The 12,193-nt window shown below is 42.2% G+C and overlaps 1 long non-coding RNA gene across 1 annotated transcript; it reads left to right on the top strand.

Moving 5' to 3' along the window:
* Positions 1–3,021: 3,021 nt before the first annotated feature.
* Positions 3,022–8,946, top strand: LOC106603611 (39S ribosomal protein L22, mitochondrial). The gene is made up of 4 exons (XR_001328450.2): positions 3,022–3,262; positions 7,185–7,255; positions 8,226–8,281; positions 8,738–8,946. It is a non-coding gene; the product is annotated as a 39S ribosomal protein L22, mitochondrial (long non-coding RNA).
* The last annotated feature ends 3,247 nt before the right edge of the window (positions 8,947–12,193 follow it).

A 12,193-nucleotide genomic window follows, 5' to 3' on the forward strand; every position in this document is an offset into this window, starting at 1 on the left:
GTGGATATGTTGAGGCCTGGAAGGTGTTGAGGGAGCTACTCCACATGCCTGCAGTGGAACTGGAATGTCTTCCACCCAACACGATCTGCAGTATGTGTGGAGTTTTTGAGGAGGCTGATTTATGGTGCTGTGGGTATTGTGGCTCAGATAAGTATTTCTGTGCCACCTGTGCTGTGAGAAAACAGCACTCCCAACATTCTCCACCAGTTGGATTTATGGAAGGTAATGTATTTTAATTATGTCAACAAACCTATCAACTTCTGTCTTAAAAAAATTGCTTCCCAGTCCAAAATGTTTATCATGTATAGGGCTATGGCGGTCACGAAATTTTGTCACCCGGTGATTGTCAATCAAATAACTGTCGGTCTCACGGTAATTGACCGTTAATTAACATAAACACATTAACATCTTCTGGCTTCCACACAAGCCACTGATGCTGACCTTTGGAACATCTACATTTAAAAAAATAACAAATACATGTAATATATAGCCTATGTAACCGATGTGAAATGGCTAGTTAGTTAGCGGTGGTGCGCGCTAATAGCGTTTCAATCAGTGACGTCACTCGCTCTGAGACCTGAAGTGGTTGTTCCCCTTGCGTTGCAAGGGCCGCGGCTTTTGTGGCGTGATGGGTAACGATGCTTCGTGGGTGTCAGTTGTTGATGTGTGCAAGGGTCCCTGGTTCGAGCCCAGGTTGGGGCGAAGAGAGGGACGGAACCTACACTGTTACATTGATGCTGTTGACCCGGATCATTGGTTGCTGCGGGAAAAAAGGAGGTCAAAAGGGGGGTGAGTGTAACCGATGTGAAATGGCTAGTTAGTTAGCGGTGGTGCGCGCTAATAGCTTTTTAATCAGTGACGTCACTCGCTCTGAGACCTGAAGTGGTTGTTCCCCTTGCGTAGCAAGGGCCGCGGCTTTTGTGATCTGGGGAAGGATACCAAAAAACTCTGCAGTATTGAAGGTCCCCAAGAACACAGTGGCCTCCATTATTCTTAAATAGAAGAAGTTTGTAACCAACAAGACTCTTCCTAGAGCTGGCCAGACGGAAGCCACTCCTCGGTAAAAGGCACATGACAGCTAGCTTGGAGTTTGCCAAAAGGCACCTAAAGGACTCTCAGACCATGAGAAACAAGATTCTCTGGTCTGATGAAACCAACATAGAACTCTTTGGCCTGAATGCCAAGCGTCACGTCTGGAGGAAACCTGGCACCATCCCTACGGTGAAACATGGTGGTGGCAGCATCACACTGTGGGGATGTTTTTCAGTGCCAGGGACTGGGAGACTGGTCAGGATCGAGGGAAAGATGGGTGTTGCTATGGTGACCAGTGAACTGAGATAAGGCGGAGCTTTACCTAGCAAAGACTTGTAGATCTGTCACAGAATATGTCGTACTCTTCGGCGAATATGTCGCATGGGAGAGAGAAGGACCAAGGCGCATCGGGATTGTGGATACTCATTTTCTTTTAATGGTAAAAGGCAAAGCATCCACCGGAAAACAAAACAATAAATGATACTCACAACATGGACAGTCTTACATGCTATGCAATCGCAGTGCAAGAACAATTCCCCACAACCCCAAAGACAAACACACACACCTATATAGGACTTCCAATCAAAGGCAACTATACACACCTGCCTTCAATTGGAAGTCCCAATCACCAACACAACATTAAACAAACAAACCACCTGCCACATCCTGACCAAGACTAAGCAATACGCCCTCTGCTGGTCAGGACGTGACAAGATCACCTGGAGCCTGTGGGTTTGTCGACGAATATGTAGCGAGGACCAGCCAACGAGAGCATACAGGTTGCAGTGGTGGGTAATATATGGGGCTTTGGTGAAAAAACGGATGGCACTGTGATAGACTGCATCCCATTTGCTGAGTAGAGTGTTAGAGGCTATTTTGTAAATGACATCGCCGAAGTCGAGGATCGGTAAGATAGTCAGTTTTACGAGGGTATGTTTGGCAGCATGAGTGAAGGATGCTTTGTTGCGAAATAGGAAGCCGATTCTAGATTTCACTTTGGATTGGAGATGCTTAATGTGAGTCTGGAAGGAGAGTTTACAGTCTAGCCAGACACCTAGGTATTTGTAGTTGTCCACATATTCTAAGTCAGAACCGTCCAGAGTAGTGATGCTAGTCGGGCGGGCAGGTGCGGGCAGCGATTGGTTGAAGAGCATGCCCGCACCTGTAAACGGTAATATTCTCTGCCTCTGTCATCCTTACCTGCACCTACAATCACATACCTCTTTCACTCCACGGGGAGTTGAGTGTAGCAGGGTGTTGCGTTCCCCCCTCCAAGAGGCGTACGTAACAAATTATTAAATATAATTTTTCTCCCTCTGATTTGCTTTGGGGTCTGTTATTTAAGAATAACATCAACGGCTAACATTATGATGAAAATATGGAGTCATTTTGAAAGTTCTTAAGACATGCATCTCACCAACATCGGATGTTTAGCAATGCAATCTAAGAAATGGAATGTCCTGATTTCAGGAAGAGCTCATGATGTCTGGGTGCAGCTGTGAGCTGGAACCTGTCAACCTGATCCGCCACAGACTCTGGCCTGCTACCCCCAATCAGCCGCAAACAGCAATTTCAGTGGACCTCCTGCGCCAGTTTGCAGCCCTGCAGCTGGAGTGTGGTGTGTCTTTGAGAGGGATTACCGTGGCTTTCTATAAATCCAATACATGCTGGAAGTTGTATTTTAAATTGGAAATCAAACCATACATCCAAGTGTTTTTTTTTACTATGAGGACTAGTTAATCTCCACAGTTGAGCTCTACCGGAAGCTCACAAATGAGTCATCCCTAATAATTTTGTAGAATTAGTTTGCTTCATTGTTTTAGAAAAAAGGTAATCAAATTATTGCAGCTGATGTGCTATTTGGGCTCCCCATGAAAATATTGACTGCTTTGTAGTAGGAGCATCAGACATTTTGAAGAAGGGGCTGTGTCTCTTAATCAGTTAGTTTCACTAGCCCTCTTCTGTGACTTGTGTGATGTGTTTTTTTCACTCATGTTTATTCACTTTATTTTACAGGGGTACCCAGAATTTCAAGCTGGGGATGCGCTGTGACCCAAAACCCAGAAACTGGATATTACTGGTGTTTGGGATGGCGTGCAGGCACGAGCATCCACTGAAGTTCCTGTTCAACTTCTTGTGTTACAGCACCGGAAATACAACTGTCGGCAGAAGGCCATGGAGGAAACTAAGGCAAAGGAGAAGTTGATGGTGTGGCTAGACAGCATTCCAGGTTAGATTCCATGTGTTTTGCTCATAATTTTTGTTTATATGTAATGATCCTTTTCTTCCCATTCGGTCAGATGAATTGGAAGCATGGCTTCAGTAGCTGGAGGCGAGGCTTTCTCCTCCTCTTTATGGAATGGTTTGCCAATGTGATAGAATCAGACTGTCTCAACCTTCAAGTATAGACTGAAGACTTCTGTCAGTCCTATGATTTGAGTCTAGTCTGGCCCATGGGTGGGAAGGTGAATGGAAAGGTACTAGCCCCCACAACCCACCCCACCCATAAACTTTGACTTCCTAAAACATGAAAGCCATCTGACCATAGAGTCTTGAAGTGTTTGCACCCTGTATAGCCATTATGGTCTTTACCTGACCTTGATGGTCATCAATGAACGTTTCCTGTTCTGATTATCCATCAGCATCCACACCCTGAACCACATGTATTCTGCTTCTGAATTGCTTGCTCTTTGGGGGTATAGATGGGGTATTTGTAAAGCACTGTGATGCTGTTTTACAACTGCTGATTTTAAAAGGGCTTTATAAAATACATTTGATTTGATGAAATCCTTACTGTGGTTCCACTGAGAATTTGATGTTTAAGTCAAATTCCTAACATTGTCCATAAGATATGTTTCTCTCGCTTGTGAGTAGGGGTGTTTTTGGTGACAGCGGCGGTCTTGAAGGCTGTCAAATTCTATGTGACCATTTAGTCACGTAATTAGGCTTTTCCAAGCTCTGATGCTACTGATGGTCATTAGTAGCCTAGCAAACTTGCTAACTGCCTGGTACTCAGCACTCTATTGTCCCTCTAATCACTCTGACATCAATGCAAATGTAGTAAAAATCTAATCAAACACTAAATGAGAGCCCATGAGCTCATGTTGTGCAACATTTCTATGGGCTATGCAATTGCGTGAGAAACAGAGTGATGGCCTCTAATAAAGAGGTTCCATCAGCTTTCAATAGGCTAGGCCTACTATATTTATTTCTCAACTAACATTAAGCACATTACTCATCTTTACAACAGGAGTATAGCCTACCTGGCTGGCATGAAAATGAACCACAGGAAAAGTGTCCTCTATTCGTTATTTAAGTGTGGAGATGACATGTATTTTTTCCCCCCCCTGCCCCTGTTTCACGACAGTTGCATGATAATGATCCCTTCTAAATCAAAACGAGACAAGATTAAATCAAGAATAGTCTGATGGGTGACAATATTAGCCTATCACTTGTATATATTATCAGTTGTAAGTGATGCCCAGCGTAAGTCAAGAAACAATGCTTTTTGGAACCTTTTCGAATCATAGTTTAACACCACATGTAGCCTAGCCCATAGCCTATATGTTTTGAGGTTTGTATCACAACTAATGTGGCCAAATAACTTCTTAAAATGAAGCAAATGAATCCACTTTACAACGGGTGTAGAGCCTAAATGGCATACATACGCAGCGCCTAGGTTAAGTTGGGGAAGATCATTTTCAGCATAGAAATGCTCCTTTATAATAACGTTCTCATCTTTTGCGTAAGGCTCATTGCTTAAAGTTTTTGGGATGCTAGTGGTTGTATTAATTTGGGATCTATATCATCCCAAGCAAGCCAAGTGATGCTGCATAACATGTGCCTAAGGGGAGCAGAGGAGAGGCACCATATAGAGGCAGACCTACACAATGGCCTTTTTTATTGCCAGAGAGAGCTGATGCTTTTTTGAGAAGGCCCTTGTTTCTCTTGGGCAGTGTGAGGCCGAGCCAACACACTTTCATCTGGTTGCCATTAGGAACACCTTCCATTAGGAATACCCCCCCCCCCCACACACAATTGTCTCAAGGCTTAAAAATACTCCTATTAACCTGTCTCCTCCCCTTAATCTACACTGATTTGAAGTGGATTTAACAAGTGACATCAATAAGGGATCATAGCTTTCACATGGATTCACCTGGTCAGTCTATCATGGAAAGAGCAGGTGTTCTTACTGTTCTGTATACTCAGTATCTACAGTACCAGTCAAGTTTGGATATACCTACTCATTCAATGGTTTTTCTTTTTTGACTATTTTCTACATTGTAGAATAATAGTGAAGACATAAAACTATGAAATAACACATATGGAATCATGTAGTAACCAAAAAAGTGTTAAACAAATCAAAACATAGTTGAGATTCTTCAAAGTAGCCAGCCTTTGCCTTGATGACAGCTTGGCACACTCTTGGCATTCTCTCAACCAGCTTCATGATGTAGTCACCTGGAATGCATTTCAGTTAACAGGTGTGCCTTGTTAATTTGTGGAATTCCTTTCCTTAATGTGTTTGAGCCAATCAGTTGTGTTGTGACAAGGTAGGGGTGGTATACAGAAGATAGCCCTATTTGGTAAAATACCAAGTATATATTATGGCAAGAACGGCTCAAATAAGCAAAGAGAAATGACAATCCATTACTTTAAGACATGAAGGTCAGTCAATGAGGTCAATGTCAATAACTTTCAAGCGCTATGATGAAACTGGCTTTCATGAGGACTGCCACAGGAAAGGAAGACCCAGTGTTACTTCTGCTGCAGAGGATAAGTTCATTAGAGTTAAATGCACCTCAGATTGCAGCCCAAATAAATGCTTCAGACACATCTCAACATCAACTGTTCAGAGGAGACTGCGTGAATCAGGCCTTCATGGTCGAATTTCTGCAAAGAAACCACTACTAATGGACACCAATAAGAGACTTGCTTGGGCCAAGAAACACGAGTAATGGACATTAGACTGGTGGAAATCTGTCCTTTGGTCTGATGAGTCTTTGTGAGACACGGAGTAGGTGAATGGATGATTTCTGCATGTGTGGTTCCCACCGTGACGCATGGGGGAGATGTGATGATGTGGGAGTGCTTTGCTGGTGACACTATCCTGTGATTTATTTAGAATTCAAGACAGACTTAACCAGCATGGCTAACACAGCATTCTGCAGCAATATGCCATGCCATCTGGTTTGCACTTAGTCCCACTATCATTTGTTTTTCAACAAGACAATGACCCAACACACCTCCAGGCTGTGTAAGGACTATTTGACCAAGAAGTCCTGCATCAGATGACCTGGCCGCCACAATCACCCGACCTCAACCCATTTGCGACTGCAGAGTGAAAGAAAAGCAGCCAAAAAGTGCTCAGCATATGTGGGAACTCCTTCAAGACTGTTGGAAAAGCATTCCAGGTGATGCTGGTTGAGAATGCCAAGGGTGTGCAAAGCTGTCATCAAGGCAAAGGGTGACTGTTTTGAAGAATCTAAAATATAAAATCTATTTTGATTTGGTTAACACTTTTTTTTGGGTTACTACATGATTCCATATGTATTATTTCATAGTTATACGTCTTCACTAGAAAATAGTAAAAATAAAGGAAAAACCCTTGAATGAGTAGGTGTCAGCTTTTGACTTATATAAAACACAGACAAATCACATTTTTGACTGCACTGCCCCTTTAACTTGTCTGTCACCAGGCAAGCCAAAACTCCACCGATACAAAACCTGCTGATTAGAAGGTCTTTGTCGGTTGTATTTTTAACCAGCAACTATCAGGAAATAACACGTCACACTTTTACAGTGTTAGTTTCATCAGCTGTTGTGATACAATACAAATCACAGGAAACAGAATTTTGACTGCACTGGGCCTTGAATATTCCTTTCCTGTGGATATTTTGGCTCAAATTCCCAATGGCATAAGGTCCAACCCCTTGCAGAAAATGCCAGTAAATTCAAATGGAATTTTATTTTAGTTTCGTGACACAGATGTTTTTCGGTGATGGATTTTTACGCAAAGGTGTTGTCTAAGTGTGATAGCGTCGACGTATACATGGCTATGGCCTTCCCTGCTGACCTACTTGTAGGTTGTTCTTTAATTATGCTATTTTGTTAAAATATATCATTGGTTGACTTTTGAATTCCTTCAACAGGTCAGAGGAATGACCATTGACGAGGCCTTTGCACAGCTTAAGTTCGACAAAAAGGGGGCAAAGACAATGAGGTGTGTTTTAACACTTAATTTATCCTTGTACAACTGTCTACAGCATGCTTTAAATCAAATTTGATCATTTTATTTGTCACGTGTGCCGAATACAACAGGTGTAGACCTTACAGTGAAATACTAACTTAGCCCTTAACCAACAATGCTTTAAGAAGTTATAAGATTTTATTTTATATGATTTTAAATACAAAATAAAAGTAAATAATTAAACAGCAGCGGTACAATAGCGCGGCTATATACAGGGGGTACCGGTACAGAGTCAATGTGTGGGGGCACTGGTTAGTCGAGGTAATATGTACATGTAGGTAGAGTTAAAGTGACTATGCATAGATAAACAGAGTAGCAGCAGCGTAAAAGAGGGGTCTGGGTAGCCCTTTGATTAGCTGTTCAGCAGTCTTATGGCTTGGGGGTCGAAGCTGTTAAGAAGCACTTTGGACCTAGACTTGGTGCTCCGGTAGCAGAGAGAACAGTCCATGACTAGGGTGGCTGGAGTCTTTGACAATTTTTAGGGCCTTCCTCTGACACCCCCTGGTATAGGTCCTGGATGACAGGAAACTGGGCCTTATGCACTACCCTCTGTAGTGCCTTGCAGTCAGAGGCCGAGCAGTTGCCATACCAGGCAGTGATGCAACCAGTCAGGATGCTCTCGATGGTGCAGTTGTAGAACCTTTTGAGGATCTGAGGACCCATGCCAAATCAATTCAGTCTCCTGAGGGGGAATAGGCTTTGTCATGCCCTCTTCACGACTGTCTTGGTGTGTTTGGACCATGATAGTTTGTTGGTCATGTGGACACCAAGGAACTTAGTTTCCTATTTTTGCAAAACAATACACATTTATCTTTAGGCTTGTGATATGCTAATGTACTGTAGTTCTATAGTTATACTGACAACATCCACTGGTATGACTTAGTCAGTGTTTGAGCACTGTCTTCCTTTCATGATGTGATACATTTTTTTTTTTATCTTGCAGGCCCAGGAGATGGCAGTCCATAATCAAAGTGGAATACAAGTCCAATTTATATGTTGGTAAGTATCAACTGTTGTACATCTTCTTGAAATCTTACACACACGTGTAACCTCTTGTTAGAATCATCTCTAAAAGTATTACATAAATTGCCCATGTGTGCCCTAAATAGCATGATTGAATTTCTGATGTAAATTCTTTTAGCAGAAGGTTAGAAAAAAAGTGATGGTGATGATCATCAAAGGGTGTATAGTGCATTTTAATCACATCCTGACTGTTTAAAATTTAAGTCAATGGAAATGTCTTGATAAATCCCAATAGGGATGTAATTTTAGATACCTGAAATACTTTTCTTCACTTCAGTGGCTGAGTATGATTTATGCAGAAGTTATTATAGATAAACAAATGGAAACTGAAATGTTTTTATTCTGATGTTTGACATTTAAATGCAATTTCCGGAATGAAATTTCACTCACTATCCCTTTCTCGCAAAACTTATCCCTTTTCTCCCTCTCCAGTGGAATTATTCTCCAAAAAGGGGAAGTACCTGAAAAGTATCCGTTTCCATGGCAGAGGAATGTTTGCAATCATGGATAAAGTGCACTGCCACCACTTTGTCAAGCTGGTGGAAGGGCTCCCATCTAAGGTGGAACAGAAGACGGGCTGTTCCAGTTGCACCATTATCCACGCACTATAGGGCAACTAATAAACTCTGTTTGTGATTTGTTGTAAATAATGTATTATATTTGCTGGATTGTTTTTATGATTCTGGCTGTTCTCATTTAGGATTGATTATGCTGGAAAATCATCCCGATATTGAGAGAAGTATGTTTTTGTGTTGCAAGATTTCTTTTGATTACATCCAGCAGTTGTGGAGTAAAAAAAAAAGTTTTGTTACATACATTTCAGTGCACCTATCTGGTGTATTGTTTTACATTTTACATTACATTTAAGTCATTTAGCAGACGCTCTTATCCAGAGCGACTTACAAAATGGTGCATTCACCTTATGATATCCAGTGGAACAACCACTTTACAATAGTGCATCTAAATATTTTAAGGGGGGGGGTTAGAAGGATTACTTTATCCTATCCTAGGTATTCCTTAAAGAGGTGGGGTTTCAGGTGTCTCCGGAAGGTGGTGATTGACTCCGCTGTCCTGGTGTCGTGAGGGAGCTTGTTCCACCATTGGGGTGCCAGAGCAGCGAACAGTTTTGACTGGGCTGAGCGGGAACTGTGCTTCCTCAGAGGTAGGGGGGCCAGCAGGCCAGTGGTGGATGAACGCAGTGCCCTTGTTTGGGTGTAGGGCCTGATCAGAGCCTGAAGGTATGGAGGTGCCGTTCCCTTCACAGCTCCGTAGGCAATCACCATGGTCTTGTAGCGGAGTTTTTTTTTTACAAGGTCAGCCATAGTAGTAAGGTGCCCCAGGAGCAAATTACGGATAAAGCGCTTTGCTCAAGGACACATCACCAGATTTCAACTAGTAATTTAACTCCATTTTGCAGTAGCTTGGAGGTAGTTGAACTAAATTCAAATCTTGGTAGTGTTTTCAGTAGTTCATTAATTTGTTGTATGTAGTGGTGTAGCTAGCTACACACATTTTTTGGGGGCAAAATTAAAATGGCATATGGGTGAAGTAGGCAATCATTTCCTTCTGGGCATCAGACCTGCCTAATTTAATAGTCTGTTACACATTCTGTTAACTCTGAATTCAGATGTTATCTGTTGAGATTTATAGTCAATGACATTTCATATTTGAATATGATAATTTATCGTTAAGTAGTTTGGATGTAGTAAACTACTTTTTCAAAGTAACTTCAGTTAAGTAAACAATATTTTTCTTCAGGGTAGGTTTCATGTAGCTTAAAGTAACTGTCCAGTGAAATTCTCACTTTTTTAAACGTTCATATTCTCTTAACTCATACCCAGATAATGTTTTTGACTTGTCCTATAATTGTATTTGTGGCCAAAGCATAAATTAGGGAAAAAACACTTAAACCCTGACCTCAAACATTTATCTCAGACTTTAAAAAAAGTATTGCAGTTTGTTTCAGAGCTGGTCATGGGTGCACCTCAGCCACGCTCAAGGTCCTAAACGATATCATAACCGCCATCGACAAGAGACATTACTGTGCAGCTGTATTCATCGACCTGGCCAAGGCTTTCGACTCTGTCAATCACCACATTCTTATTGGCAGACTCAACATTCTTGGTTTCTCAAATGACTGCCTCGCCTGGTTCACCAACTATTTCTCTGATAGAGGTTCAGTGTGTCAAATCGGAGGGCCTGTTGTCCGGACCTCTGGCAGTCTCTATGGGGGTGCCACAGGGTTCAATCTCGGGCCGACTCTCTTCTCTGTATACATCAATGATGTCGCTCTCACTGCTGGTGATTCTCTGATCCACCTCTACGCAGACAACACCATTCTGTATACTTCTGGCCCCTGTTTGGACACTGTGTTAACTAACCTCCCGACGAGCTTCAATGCCATACAACTCTCCTTCCGTGGCTTCCAACTGCTCTTAAATGCAAGTAAAACTAAGTGCATGCTCTTCAACCGATCACTGCCCGCACCTGCCTGCCCGTCCAGCATCACTACTCTGGATGGTTCTGACTTAGAATATGTGGACAACTACAAATACCTAGGTGTCTGGCTAGTCTAAGCTCTCCTTCCAGACTCACATTAAGCATCTCCAATCCAAAATTAAATCTAGAATCGGCTTCCTATTTTTTTGCATTTTTCCTATTTTGTTGCATTACAACCTGTCATTTAAATGTATTTTTATTTGGATTTAATGTAATGGACATACACAAAATAGTCCAAATTAGTGAAGTGAAATTTAAAAAATAAAAAAAACGGAAAGTGGTGCTTGCATATGTATTCACCCCCTTTGCTATGAAGCCCCTAAATAAGATCTGGTGCCAAAAATTTCCTTCAGAAGTCACATAATTAGTTAAATAAAGTCCACCTGTGTGCAATCTAAGTGTCACATGATTTGTCACATGATCTCAGTATATATACACCTGTTCTGAAAGGCCCCAGAGTCTGCAACACCACTAAGCAAGCGGCACTATGAAGACCTCTCCAAACAGGTCAGGGACAAAGTTGTGGAAAAGTACAGATCAGGGTTGGGTTATAAAAAAACATCCCACAAAGCACCATTAAATCCATTATTAAAAATGTTTAAGAATATGGCACCACAGCAAACCTGCAAAGAGAGGGCCATCCACCAAAACTCACGGACCACACAAGGAGGGCATTAATCAGAGGCAACAAAGTGACCAAAGATAACCCTGAAGGAGCTGCAAAGCTCTGTCCATAGGACCACTTTAAGCTGTACACTCCACAGAGCTGGGCTTTACGGAAGAGTGGCCAGAAAAAATCCATTGCTTAAAGAAAAAAATAAGCAAACACGTTTGGTGTTTGCCAAAAGACATGTGGGAGACTCCCCAAATATATGGAAGAAGGTACTCTGGTCAGATGAGACTAAAATTGAGCTTTTTGGCCATCAAGGAAAATGCTATGTCTGGCGCAAACCCAACACCTCTCATCACCCGAGAACACCATCCCCACAGTGGTGGTGGCAGCATCGTTCTGTGGGGATGTTTTTCATCAGCAGGGACTGGGAAACAGGTCAGAATTGAAGGAATGATGGATGGCGCTAAATACAGGGAAATTCTAGAGGGAAACCTGTTTCAGTCTTCCAGAGATTTGAGACTGGGAAGGAGGTTCACCTTCCAGCAGGACAATGACTCTAAGCATACTGCTAAAGCAACACTTGAGTGGTTAAGGGGAAACATTTAAATGTCTTGGAATGGCCTAGTCAAAGCCCAGACCTCAATCCAAATGAGAATCTGTGGTATGACTTAAAGATCGCTCTACACCAGCAGAACCCAGCCAACTTGAAGGAGCTGGAGCAGTTTTGCCTTGAATAACGGGCAAAAATCCCAGTGGCTAGATGTGCCAAGCTTATA

This window comes from Salmo salar, chromosome ssa04 (genome assembly GCF_905237065.1).
Source record: "Salmo salar chromosome ssa04, Ssal_v3.1, whole genome shotgun sequence".
Lineage (NCBI taxonomy): Eukaryota > Metazoa > Chordata > Actinopteri > Salmoniformes > Salmonidae > Salmo > Salmo salar.